Source organism: Narcine bancroftii, chromosome 2 (genome assembly GCF_036971445.1).
Source record: "Narcine bancroftii isolate sNarBan1 chromosome 2, sNarBan1.hap1, whole genome shotgun sequence".
Taxonomy (NCBI): Eukaryota; Metazoa; Chordata; class Chondrichthyes; order Torpediniformes; family Narcinidae; genus Narcine; species Narcine bancroftii.
Genome location: NC_091470.1, coordinates 345237506 through 345251939, shown reverse-complemented (window position 1 = coordinate 345251939; position 14434 = coordinate 345237506). Strand labels below are relative to the sequence as shown.

At 42.4% G+C, this 14434-nt stretch overlaps 1 long non-coding RNA gene across 3 annotated transcripts in view; it reads right to left on the bottom strand.

The window, feature by feature from the left end:
• The window catches only part of LOC138755740 (uncharacterized), a 116678-nt gene that overhangs the window by 69321 nt on the left and 32923 nt on the right, over window positions 1–14434 (bottom strand). For 2 of the 3 annotated variants that reach the window (XR_011352518.1, XR_011352520.1), the window contains exon 4: window positions 3008–3102. The exons of the other annotated variant lie outside the window; for it this stretch is intronic. This is a non-coding gene — a long non-coding RNA (uncharacterized lncRNA). The remainder of the gene's footprint in view (window positions 1–3007; window positions 3103–14434) is intronic. 3 annotated transcript variants of the gene reach the window in all.

The following is a 14434-nucleotide window of genomic DNA, read 5'->3' as shown; positions in this document are numbered from 1 at the left end:
GGATCATCAGTGAATTTATAGATTGCAATGTACAGGCAAGTTTGGCCAACTACAAAGCTCTCCACCATCTCCGTCATCATTGCTCCACACCATTTCCACAAGATAATGACAGCTCATTATTTTATTAACATTGCAGGGGAGGCTGTTGTCCTGACACCATGTCACCAGGCCATTTATCGTCTCTCATCTTTGCTTCAACAGTGCTGTCATCAGCAAATAAATATATGATGCAAGAGCAGTACTTGGCCCCAGTCAAAGGTGCACAAGGAATAGTGCAAAATAATCCATGAAGGATTATCATGGATGAGTTTTTGTCACCAAATCTCACTGATTGCTGACTACAGGTCAAAAAGTCAAGCATTCGTGTGCAAAGGAGGTTGCTGAGACCTCAGTCCAGAAGTATGGGTTGATTTTTATGTTGGGACACTGATATTGAAGGCAGACCTACATTCAATAAATAGGAGTCTGACATAAGAGTTTCAAGGCTGTGTGGGACAAGGGAGATGGCATTTGCCATGGACCTGTTGCAACAGTAGTTGACCTCTGCAACTGGATCCTTGATTTCATCATCGGCAGACCCCAATCAATGTGGATCAGCAACATTACCTCTTCCTTGTTGACCATCAACAAAGGGGCACCCCAAGGTTGCTTGTTTAGTCTAAAACTCTATTCCCGGTACCCTCATTAGAGAAGCTGAATTTGGTTATGAAATAGGATGCTGTGGGACTATGAATCTGAAATGGAGAAGGTTTGTACCTGCAAGTTCCTTGGAGTTTATATTTCAGATGATTTCTCACAGAGCCAGCATATTGAGGCCACCATGAAGAAGACACCAACTTTTTGAGGAGATACTGTAAGTCAAATATTCTATCAAACATTTACAGTTATACTGTGGAAAGTGTACTCTCTGGCTTTGTTATCCCCTGGTTTGGTAATTCAAGTCCTCTGCAGCACAGAAGGATGAAGAAGATATTAAAAAATAGTCAGATCCATTAGAGGCTCCAGTCATCCATCTGTTGAAGGCGTCTATATGAGACACTGCCTCAACAAGGCAACTAACATCGTGAAAGACCCCCATTACCCTGGTCACAACCTCTTCTCATTGCTACTTTCAGGTGGAAGGTACAGAAGCCTGAAGATCAGACCTCAATGTACAAGGGAGTGAAACACAATAGGCTGAAGATGCTGCAATTTTATTAAACACACCAAAATGCTGGAGGAACCCCGTTGGTCTATTCAGCATTTATAGGAGACAAAGATATAATGCTGATGTTTAGGGCCTGACCCCTTATTCAAGGAAAAATCGGAAAAGGCAGAAGCAGGAAATATAAGTCTCAAGAGTTCAAACAATGGGGGAGGCATCCAGACTAACAAAAGGTGTTAAATGGCTAAGGGATAGGTAGAATTTATCTTGTCTGTCCAAAAGGAGATAGGGAATAAATATGGGGGGAGGGGTGGGTGGGTTAATGAAAACCAGAGAAGTCAGTATTAATGCCATCTGATTGGAGGTGCCCAGTCAGAAGATGAGGTGTTGTTCCTCCAATTTATGGTTGGTCTGGGTCTGACAGTACATGAGATCACGACACACATGTCGACAAGGGAATGGGGTGGAGAATTGAAATGGGTGGCCACTGGGACAAAGCCGAGGTGCTCAACAATGTGATCTCCCAGTCTGTGTCCAGTCACTCCGATGTAGATGAGACCACAGCGAGAGCGCCGGATGCAGTAGATGACCCCTGCAGATTCTCAAGTGACAAATGTGGGGAGGGAGGAGTGGACAAGGGAGTCATAGATGGAGTGGTCCCTATGGAAGGTGGAGAGGGGAATATGTGTAGTGGTGGGATCATATAGAAATGTTTGAGGAGGATGTAAGAAGTAAATCACAAAAATCTGTAGACACTGTGGTTTAAATAAAAACACAAAATGTTGGAGAAGCTCAGCAGGTGAAACAGGGCCCTTTATGTAGCAAAGGTAAAGATACAGAACCGACGTTTTGGGCTTGAGCCCTTCATCAAGGAATGAGAGAATGCATCTCTCAACTCTTCCTATGATATATCGATAAGTACATCCGGGCTGTCTCATACTCCCACGTTGAGCTTCTCAGCTTCAGCTATTTTGCAGCCAACTTCCACCCTGATCACAAACTCACCTGGTCCATCTCTGATAACACTCTCCACTTCCTGGATCTCTCTCTGTCTCCCTCTCTTGAGACAAATTTTTCATCGACATACACTACAAACCCTCTAACTTCTCAACTACCCTGACTACAATTCCTCACACCCTTTCCCCAGAAAAGATTCCATCCCCTTCTCTCGATTTCTCCATCTCCACCACATCTGTTCTCATGATGAGGGCTTTCTTTCTCCACCTATCATCTTCTGCCTTTGCCACCCCTCCTCTCTTCTATCTTTTTGTTCAGATGCCTGCCAGCATTCTCTCACACCTTGATGAAGGACTCGGTTATGTATGTATGAATTTTGTTTTTTCACTTGGAGGAGGTTGGTGGGGTGGTAGGAGAGGACATGAGAAATCCTGTCCTTGTTGCATGTGGGGGTGGAGGGTGGAAGAGCAGATGTGCAGATAATGGAGTATATGTGGGTGAGGGCTCAGTTCATGGTGGTAGAGGGAAAGCCACATTGTTTGAAGAAGGAGGACATCTCTGATGATCTGGCATGGAAGTCTTCATCCTGGATGCCAATGCAACAGGGATGGAGGAATTGAGAGAATGGAATGGAATCCTTACAAGGGACAGGGTGGGAAGAAGTGTAGTCGAGGTAGCTGTGGAAGTTGGTGGGCTTATAGAATATGTCTGTCGAGATATTGTCTCCTGAGATGGAGACAGAGAGATCAAGGAAAGGGAGAGGGTTGATAGAGATGGAACAAGTGAATTTAAGGTCCGGGTGGAAGTTGCCAGCAAACTGGATGAAGTCAATGAGCTCATCATGCAAACATGAAGCAGTACCAAAGTAATCATTAATGTAGTGGAGGAAGAGTTGAGGGGCCTTACCTGTGTAGGCTTGTATCATGGATTTTTCCACATATCCAACAAAAAGACAGGTATAGCAGTGGCCCATGTTGATTACCCATGGCTACCCCTTTAACCTGGAGAGAGTGGAATGAATTAAAGATGAATTATTGAGGGTGAGGACAAGTTCTGTCAGCTTGAGGAGGGTGGTGGTGGAGGGGGACTGGTTGGTTCTATTGTCCAAAAAGAAATGAAGGGCTTTGAGGCCTTTAGTAGTGGGATAGAGGTGTATACAGGGATTGGACATCCATGGCAAATATAAGGCAATCAAGTTGTTGAAGTCTTGGAGGGCCTATGAAGTTTCCTGGATGTAGGTGGTGAGGGACTGGACCAGGGGGGACAAAACTGTGTCAAGGTAAGTGGAGACTAATTTGCTGAGGCAGGAGCATGCGGACACAATGGATTTGCCAGGACAATTGGGTTTGTGGATCTTAGGTAGGAAATAGAAATGGGCGGTATGTGGTTGGGAAACAATAAGTTGGAGGCTGTGCCAGGGAGGTGATCAGAAGAAATGAGTTCAGAGATGGTGTGTTATACACTTGTTTGATGAGTTTTGGTGGGGTCCTGTTGGAGGGGTAAGTAAGAGGATGTGTCTGAGAGTTGCCATCTGACTTCAGCCAGACCACAACAATGCCACTTTTGTGTGAAGGTTTGATGGTGAGGTTCAGGTTAGTGCAGACAGAGTGAAGGGCCAGGCGTTCTGAAGGGGTGAGATTGGAATGAGTGAGGGGAGTAGTGAAGTTGATACAGTTGATGTCATTGCAGCAGTTGGAAATAAGAAGGTCTAGAGCAGATAGAAGACTGGAATGAAGTGTTCTGGAAGAGGAAGACATTTTAAAGCAGAAGGGATCTCTAGTGCGGAGTGGAGAATCATGTTTGTGGAAGTAGGCATGAAGACAGCGATGACGGAAGAAGAGTTCAATCATGGAATGTGCGGAACTCGTTAAGGCGTGGGTGATGAAGGATCAAAGATGAGGCCTCTTCTGAGGACAGAGCATTCAATCTCTGAGAGGAGAAGGTCAGAGGGGATGGTGAAGACCAGGCAGGGGTTAAGGGAAGGTTCGATGAGGTGGACAGTGTTCAAGTAACAGTTTTTCTGTTCATGTACAGTTTGTTCTTGAACTTTTCTTTTTTAAACTAGAGAGGTGTGAGTTTTAGCTTTGTGTGTTTTGTTACATTACTTGATAACTATTTTGAAAGAAGAAAATTAAAAAAAAAATTAGAGAACTTTGTGGGTTAGGATTCATGCCTGTGATCTGGCAGATGGCGGATTACAAGTTCTTTTCTTAATGCCTTTTTCATCTAATCTTTAAAGATTTTACATTGTTTATTTTTGTCATTTGACTTTTAAAATCACATTGCATCTGCTTGGGAAATATGGATTACTTTAATTCCAAATGAGAAGCTTTGCACAATGGGTCATACATTAATCGAACTGCAAATATATTTTCCAGCCGGCTGCTCGATAGTGACCTTCAAGATTCATGGAAGTGTCCATATAATATGAGGCCATTCATAAGGTTTTAGTTTTAACGAGCTAACAGACATAAGTAAATTTCTGTATGAATGCTTTCAGCAATCCTGAAATCTAGTTCTGGAATACATTGTTAGGATAAAATCAGCCTGCTTCCATGCGCTATTTGATTTAATGTTTTAATATTGACAATAGAGCATGGTTGTGTAGTTGAGATATAATTTGTATTCAGCTCATTCTATGGTTATTCCTTTGTTTATAGCTGTTAATGTGAAGGAGGGAAGCAGATCACGATTGCTTGGGCAATGTGGATCGAGATTGCTAGTTGACGTAGGTTCCTCTTGCAAAAACTCAGAAAAATGAATCATCAGTGCTGATTCTCTCTCATTGTATGCTACCTGAACTGTTGAGTGTTCAATCTTTTTCTTTTTGTTTTTAACACTGATTTCCTGCATCATTCCAGAATACAGCCTTGCACCTATCTTAATGTGATTCAAGTATGTGCAGCTGCCATTGAAGATATTCCTGCACCTGTAGGCAAACTAAATATAATCTGCCATGCAGTCTTTACAATGGCAGACAATGTATCTGGCCACATCTTTTGCACTCATGCAGGCCAACTGGCTGGAGTTCTGCAAACATTTTCAACCTCGCTACTCCAATCTGAGATCCCAACTGCTTAGAAAAGACATCCAAGAAGATCAAGGTCACCTGCCTCAATGACTATCCTGGTGAAATGCTTTGCTTTGAGAGCTTGGGGTTATGGAGTAAATTAACACAAGTTCAGGAAGGACCCAGATTTGTGTGAATTCACCTTTTGTCACAACAGATTGACAGCAGATACCATCTCATCTACAGCAAAGAAGTAGGCCCCTTCAGCCTTTGTAGTCTACGCTGATTCTTTTTTTTTCCCAAGTCCCACCTTCCTGCACCCAGTTCATAACCCTCCATTCCACTCCCATGCATGTACCAATCCAAATTCTCCTTAAATGTTAAAATTGAGCCCACGTGCACCACCTCAGCTGGCAGCTTGTTACATACTCCCACCACGCTGTGTGAAGAAGTTCCCCATCATGTTCCCCCTAAACTTTTCCCTTTTCACTCTGAACTCATGTCCTCTGGTTTGTATCTCATGCACCCTCAGTGTAAAATGCCTATCTACATTAACTCTGTCTTTCCCCGTCATAATTTTTAAAACTTTTTATCAAATCTCCTTCATTCTTCTATGTTCCAGAGAAAAAAAGCCCTAAACTGTTTAATCTTTCCTGGAAACTCAGTTTCTGAAGTCTGGGCAACATCCTAGTAAATCTTCTCTGCACTCTTTCTATCCAATTGATATGTTTCTTGTGGTTAGAAGACCAAAATTGCACACAATACTCCAAATTTGGCCTCACCAGTTTCTTATACAACTTCATCATAAAATCTCAGCCCCTATATTCAGTACTTTGATTTATGAAGGCCAATATGCCAAAAGCTCTCTTTACCTGTGACATCACTTTCAGGGAATTATGTATCTATATTCCAAGATCCCTCTACTCCACTCCTCATTGTCCTACCATTTACCATGTACGTTCTTTCTTGGTTTGTCCTTCTAAAATGAAACACCTCACACTTGTCTGCATTAAATTCCTTCTGCCATTTTTCAGCTCATTTTTCCAACTGGTCCAGATCCCTCTGCAAGCTCTGAACACCTTCTTCACTGTCTATAACACCTCCAATCACACTCTCATCTGCAAACTTACTGATCAAATTTACCATATTATCATCTAGATCATTGCTATAGATGTCAAATAACAATGGTCCCAGCACTGATCCCTGAGGGGCATCACTAGTCGCAGGCCTCCAGTCTGAGAAGTAATCATCCATCATTACTCTCTGGCTTCTCCTGCATACACATTGTCAAATCTAGTTCACTACTTCAGCATGAATATCTAGCCTCTGAACCTTCCTGATTAATCTCCGTGTGGGACCTTGTCAAAGGCCTTATTAAAGTCCATGTAGACAACATCCATAGCTTTTTCTTCAACAACTTTCCTGGTAACCTCCTTGAAAAACTCTCTAAGATTGGTTAAACATGAACTACCATACACAAAGCCAAGTTGACTATACCTAATCAGTTTCTGGCTATCCAAATAATTGCATATTCGATCTCTTAGAACACCTTCCAATAATTTACCTACTAATGATGCCAGGCTCACCAGCCTGTAAGTTTCAGTGCTATTTTGGAGCCTTTTTTTAAACAACCGAACAACATGAGCTACGCTTCAATCCTCTGGCACCACACCCGTAGCTAAGGATATTTTAAATATTTCTTCTGGAGCCCCTGCAATTTCTACACTACCTCCCTCAAGGTCTGAGGGAATATCTTGTCAGGCCTGGGGATCTACCCTTATTTGCTTTAAGACAGTAAGCACTTCTTTCTCTTTAATTTCTATGGGTTCCATGATCTCACTGCTTGTTTTCCTTACTTCCTATGGCTCTGTGTCTGTTTCCTGAGTAAATACTGGTTAAAAAAAAAAACTATTTAAGATCTCCCCCATCTATTTTGACTCCATACAAAGCCAGCCACTCTGATCTTCAAGGGGACATTTTTTTTCTCTTACAATCCTTTTGCTCTTACTATACCCGTAGGAACATTTAGAATTTTCCTTCACATTGTCTGCCAAAGCAACCTCGTTTCATCTTTTTTTTGCCTTTCTGATTTCTTCCTTGAGGTGTTTCTTGCATTTTTCATACTGCTTAAGTACCTCATTTTCTCCATGTTGTCTATACCTGCTATATACTTCTTTCCTCTTCCGAACCAGATCCCCAATATCCCCCAGAAACTAAGGCTCTCTCTGCCTGCTAACCTTGCCTTTAATTCTGACAGGAACATACAAACTCTGTTCTCTCAAAATTTCACCTTTGAAGTTCTTCCTTTTACCTTGCACATACTTGCCTGGAAACAACTTCTCCAAATCTTGATCCTTATCACCATCATACCAGCAAAACCAACAATCATACTCAGAAATATGGGACTCCTGTCCTTCCCTTTGCAATAAGACTCTTGCTAAATCAGTGAGATTTAGCAACAAAATCAGAATCAGAACTTGATGACATGAACTTATTATAAGAACTCAAGAAATAAAAGCGGGAGTAGGCTACCCAGCCCATCAAGTCTGCTCCGCTGTTCGATGTGATCATGGCTGATCTGATGATAGGCTCATCTCCATCTACCTGTCTTTTCCCTCTCTCCCTCAATTTCCTTAGTATGTGGAAATCTAACCAACCTTGTCTGAAATAGATTTACTGAGGCACCCTCCACTGCTTCAACCCGAATCTTGAGGCTAAGTCTCCTAGTTCTGTTCTCCATTACCAATGGAAAAGCTTATGCTTTTCATAATTTTGTGTTTCTACAAGATCCCCTCTCATTGTTCTAAATTCCAGTGAGTCCCAGACAACTCAGTCTCTCTTCAAAGGCAAACCCCTTCATCCCTGGAATCTTCTCTTCACCACCTCCAAAGCCAGTACAACCTTCCTCAAGGATGACACAAATTTCCTTGTTTTGTGGCAGCATTACAGTGAAAATATTGCAATAAATTACATTTCAAAAATAAGTAAATAATGCAAGAAATAGGAGAAAATTAGGTAGTGTCTGTGGTTCATTCAGAAATCTGATGGCAGAGTGGAGGAAGCTGTGCTGCGGGCTCCTGTACTTTTTTCCCCGATGGTAGCAGAGTGAAGAGGGCACGGCCTGGGTGGTGGGGGTCCTTGAGGATAGATGCTGCTTTCTTAAGACACTGCTGCTTATAGATTTCTTTGATGGGGTGAAGACTGGTGCCCATTATGTCATTGGCTAAGTTAACAGCTTTCTGGAATTTTTTTTCTGTCTTATATATTGGCACCTCCATACCAGAGAGTGATGCAACCAATCAGACTGCTCTTCTCAGCACACCTGTAGAAATTTTCAAGGGTCTTTGATGACATACCAAATCTCGTCAAACTCCTCATGAAGTATAGCTGCTGGCAAGCCTTCTTCGTGATTGCATCGACATGGAGGCCCAGGAAAGATCCTGTCATGTTAACAACCAGGAATTTGAAGTTCTTGACCTTCACTTCTGATCCCTAGATGAGGACTGGGTCGTATTCTCCTGATTTTCTCCTGAAGTCTTGATTTTGTTAATGGTGAGTGCAAGGATGTTGCTGTGACACTACTCAAGAGTCTGCTCTAGCTCCTCATTGCCGCCTGTAATTTTGACAATGACTGTGGTGCCATTGGCAGATTTATAGAAGCCTAGCCACAGTCATGAGTGTAGAGTGAGTAGAGCATGCATCCTTAATATGAGCCATTTTTGATCGTCAATGAGGAGGAGATGTTTTATCCAATTCATACTGACTATGGTCTTCCGATGAGGAAGTCAAGGATCCAGTTACAGAGGGGGGTGCAGAGTCCCAGGTTTTTGAACTTGTTGACCAGCAATAATGATGATGGGATTAATGATACTGCTTTCTTAAGACACTGCCTCACGTAGATAATGATTTTGAAGGCTAAGTTGCAGTTGATAAGTAGTCTCTGGATGTATGGGTTGTTGTTGTCTAGATGATACAGAGCAGAGTGGAGAACCAATGACATTGCATCTGCCATGGAGTGATTGTGATGGTAGGCATATTACAGTGGGTCCAGATCTTTACTTAGTTAATTCAGGCCATGATCAACCTCTCAAAGCATTTCATCACGGTAGGTGTGAGTGGTGCTGGGCGATAATGATTGAGGCAGCTCACTTTGCTTGGGCACCTGGATAATTACCATAAATATTCATGTATAATGTGACCCCCCATTTTTGAGGGGAAAAAGGGAATTTTACCCCCATGTATAATACGACCCCCTCCCCTCGCCTTCTCGATTCACGCTGCCGTCTCTCTCCCCCTTGCCTGCCTGAGTCGCGCTGGCATCTCTCCCCCCCCTTTCCCACCCAATTCGCACTGGTGTCTCTCTCCCCGCTTGCATTGCACTAGTGTTCCTCCCCCTCACCCGCCTGAGTCGCGCTAACATCTCTCCTCCCTTGCTTGCCCGATTTGCGCTGCCATCTCTCTCCCCTCCACCCCAGTTGGCCTGCTGTCAATGTAGACCCCTGCTCATAATCTTACTTACCGTTAAAACTGCCAGAAACTTTAAAAACATTTTTACTCCCGTGTACAATGCGACCCCCCCCCCCCCCACGTTGAGCTCGAATTTCAGTACAAATATTTTTCCACATTATATTCGAATATTTACGATAATACCCTTTTTAAGCAGGTGGGAACCTCTGACTGCAGATCTGAAAGATGGAAACACTCCAACTAGTTGTTTGGCACAAATTTTCAGTAACCTGCCAGTACACCATCAGAGCCTGGCAACTTGCGATTGTTCAACCTCTTGAATGATGTTCTGATGTTGTCCTCAGACAGATATCACTGATCCACCTCCTTCTCACCAACCTTCAATGCAGGGAATATCAAGGCTACATTCTTTGTTCTTATCTATACCCAAGAAGGCACAGCTAATTTTGGCTCCAATGGAATCTATAAATTTGCTGTTGATGTCACCATTGTCGGGTGAATAACGGGTAATGAAGAGTCAGAATAAGTATGGAGATGGAAGATGAGGGAACAGGCACTCCTCTTTGTGGGCAGAATGATGAAGGAGAAAGTTAGGAGCTATAATTCCTGGGAGTCCACATATTGGAGGACCTCTCCTGTGGCTAGTACATGGAGACAACCACAAAGAAAGCACTCCAAAATCTAGAATAAGAAGACACTTCATTCCAACTTTTAAAATTTTAAAATTTTAATTTTAATTTTAACACTTAGTATAGCCAGTAGCAGACCCTTTCAGCCCACGAGTCTGTGCTGGCCAATTTACACCCCATTAACCTACACCCCCGGTACGTTTTGAACGGTGGGAGGAAACCAGAGCCCCCGGAGAAAACTCACACAGACACGGAGAGAACGTACAAACCTCTTACAGACAGCACATGATTCGAACGCCAGTCCGGTCCTGATCATTGACGCTGTAAAGGCATTGTGCTAACTATTACATCCACCGTGCTGCCAAGGTTCATGCCAACGAATTGGGCATTCTGAGTTCCAAATTAAAATAAGCACTATCTATTCATAAAGAAAATTCAAGGAGAAATTAGAGATTTGAACTCTGCCCGGCTTTTCAAAATCCTTTTGGTTCTGCTGTCAATTTACCTTATTTAAACTATTGGAGAGGCCCAACTTGTCTATGCTGACCAAGTTGGCATTCTGTCACATCTTTCAGCATTTGGTCCATATCCTTCTTGACACCTCCTATCCATATATCTGCCCAAATATCTTTTGAATGTTGTTATTGTGCCGACTTCTACAGTTAACTTTGCCAGCTTAGTCCAGACACGGACTGCCCTCAGTGAAACAAATTACCTCTTAGAACCCTCCTACACCTTAAACCTTCGATTGCTAGTTCTAGAATCACCTACCTCCAGAAAAAATATTGCATATAATCAGGTGCCTCATGATTGTTAAAATCTCTGCAAGATCGCCCACGGTGGGTTTAGCAGTTAGTGCAACACAATCGGGATTGGGATATGATCCCACTTTTTCTTTAAGGCTCAGGTTTCCTTCCACCATTTGAAACATACCAGGGACGTAGGTTAATGGGGTGTAAATTGGGCGGCACGGACTCGTGGGCTGAAATGGCCTGTTACCGTGCTGTATGTCTAAATATATCAAATTTTTAAATTTAATTTATCTGCCCCTTAGCCTCCTTTGGTTTATGGAATAAAAGCCCAGCCTATCCAACTTCTCCACATGACTCAACCCCAACTATCCCAGCACATCTAATTATTGGCCTTCCTTTAGCTGGGTGACTAGAACTACACACATTGCTGTAAGTGAGGTCTTATCATGCCTTTTTCAGCTGAATGATGAGTTCTCAACTTTGTACTCTATACACTTCCTTATCCACCTGAATTGACATTTTTTAATTTTTTTTATTTAATTTCCACATATGCATTAAAATTTATACAAATTGTCTTGTTCCAAACATTAAAGATTAATACATAATGATTTTAAAAAATGTACACCCCCTCTTTCCCCCTAAATAAATCTGCCACATAGAAAAGAAAAAAAAGAAAGAAGAGAGCAGCTGGATATTATTTGAGTAGAAGTCTAATAAAACTATCAAATAAAATTAACATATCTTAATTTTAGGAGTCGGAAGATTCAGGTTGGGTGATTACAACCAAATTCCTATAGCTTGAAAATATGGTTTCCAAAATTTTGAAACATTTCATATTTATTATGTAAATGATATATAATCTTTTCAGGTGAAATACAACTGCCTATTTCAATATGCCATCTGCTCATTTCCAAATATGCATCTGACTTCCAAGTTACAGCCACACATTTTCTAGTTACCTACCGCTAGGGCTATTTTAATATATTCTTTTTGATATTAATCTTCCTGCAATATTGGGCCTTGAGGATCTCCATAGCTTCTTGGTATGAGATGGTGTTGCTGATCATCGGGAACACTTGGGGCCCAACATGCGAGAGGAGTAGTCTCAGTTGGTTAGCGTCCATGGTGATGGCATCTGCGGCTGCCGCCAGAAAGTTTTCAAAGCAGCATAGCCAAAGTTTGAAACTCTTTGGGGCATCCAGGGACCAAGGATCAATATCAAGCTTTCTAGGTGTCAGGTACAGTTCCTTTTTTTTGAAATTTTTAGTTAATAAAATTGACACACCGTCAATAATCACAAGAGGCTAAAGTCATGAAACTATCAGGCTTTTATTAACTAAAAACTGGAACAACCATCAACCTCATTGACTGATCAAAGCAAAAAGAAAGCGGAAACATGCAAGGGGCTATAGGAAGGATCGGTCTTGGGAGTTGTGTCCAGATGGCAGCAGCCAATCATGGCACAACAGTGGTTCACTACATTTAGAATTTAATTACAATTTCAACATACAGCACGATAACAGTCCCTTCTGGCTCATGAACCTGTGTTGCTCAAGTACCCTAATCAATCTACAATCTCTGTTCCTTTTGAAGGGTGGGAGGAAACTGGAGTACCTAGAAAAAAACCCATGCAGACACAAGGAGAAAGTACAAACTTCTTACAGACAGCATCAGATACAAACCCCAGTTGCTGCCGCTGTAAAAGCAACGTGATTACCACTAGGCTAACTGTGCCTTGCTGTGTCTTGACCATTTTAAGACAATAAATTCTGATTCAGATTCAGCGTTCAATTTGTCATTCATTGGCCCACTTTCCCAACTGATCTAGACCCTGTTGTAACTTTAGATAGCCTTTGTCACTGTCCACAATACAACAAATTTTGGTGTCATTCACAAATTTACTCATCAAGTCCACCACATTGCCATTGAAATCATTAATACAGATGACAAATAGCAGTGGACCCGGTGCCAAGCCCTGCAGCAGCCAACAGGTCGCAGGTGGTACCATGCTCTGCCTCCTTTCACTGAACCAGTGGCCAGCTCTCCTTGGATCCTATGTGATTTAAACCCAGACTAACCTGCTATGCAGGACTTTATCAAGGGCCTTGCTAAAGTCCTCACATATATCAAACCCATTTGTCACCTCTTCAAAGAGTCTTATGAGATTTGTGAGATTTTATTGGGAAAGGTTCTGGCTGTCATGTGACAGCACTGCCCCCTACATAGTCAAAGGATACACCAGCTGCCAATCAAGGTTTGTTTCCACCTTAGTGCACACCTTGCTGTTGACCAGATGTAAATTACCTGGACTCCATTCTCCAGCCTGCCTGTACTTGGCCTTGAGCCATTGGCTGTTGTAATTAGATTAACCCTCCTGCCATTGAGCTAAATAAATGATGTGGGTTTGTCCCACCAGGACTATAAAGGTGCCATGTTCTCTTTGTTCTCTCTCTTTTGCCAGCTTGAGACCACCTTGCTTCACTCCAGGGTGCTGGAGAAACAGTTGGTAAGATTTGCAATATTAAAAGGGTTGGGAGTGTTTATTAGTGTCCCTTCTGACTGCACTGAGTTAAAGGGGGGGGGGCATCAAAGTGATTTTTCCCTGATCATTTTATGTTCTAGTTCATTGTATGTGTGCTCTGCATCAGTTACCACTTCCCACATTTGCCTTCTTAAAATAAAATCCTTCCCTACATCAAAGCTGTGTTCAGAGTCCTTGCCTTTGAGACCGACCTAACCTGCTTCCTCACTCACAACAGACATGATTAGTTGTGCATGAATCCATGCTAGTTCCCTCTCCTGCGTACCTAATTATTCAAATTTTGGTTGATTCGGTCCCTCAGAGTAGCCTCCAGCAATTTTCCAACCACTGACAATTTTCCAATTACAGGTTCACTGGCCTGTAATTGCCTTGCTTTGCCCTTGGTTTTAAACAATGGTCCAATACTTGTCATCTTCCAGCTGTCCAGCATTTCAATTGAGGAAAAAGATAATGAAAATATCTCAGCAAGGATCCTACCCAGAGCCCCTTGCATGTTTCTGCTTTCTCTTTGCTTTGATCAGTCAATGAGGTTGATAGTTGTTGCAGTTTTTAGTTAATAAAAGCCTGCAATTTCTCCCCTGACTTCCCACAAGGTGCGAGGATTCATGTCTTCAGGCCCTGGGGATTTTTCCCCTTTAATACACTTCAAAGCTGTAAAAACCTCCTTCCTGGCAGTTCTAATATGGTTCTGCATTTTGTGTCTCACTTCCATCAATTCCTTGGCTTCCATGATCTCCACACTGTTGAGAAATATTCATTAAAAATCCCATCCATCTCCTGTAGCTCCACACAAAGACAGCCCTGTTGTTATTTAATTGGACCAATTCTTTGAACTTTGTATATCAGGAGAATTTCTTGGGATTCTCCTGTGTCCTGCTTGCCTGTACATCTAATGCCCTCCTTTTGCCCTCCTCATTTCCCTCTTATTCATAC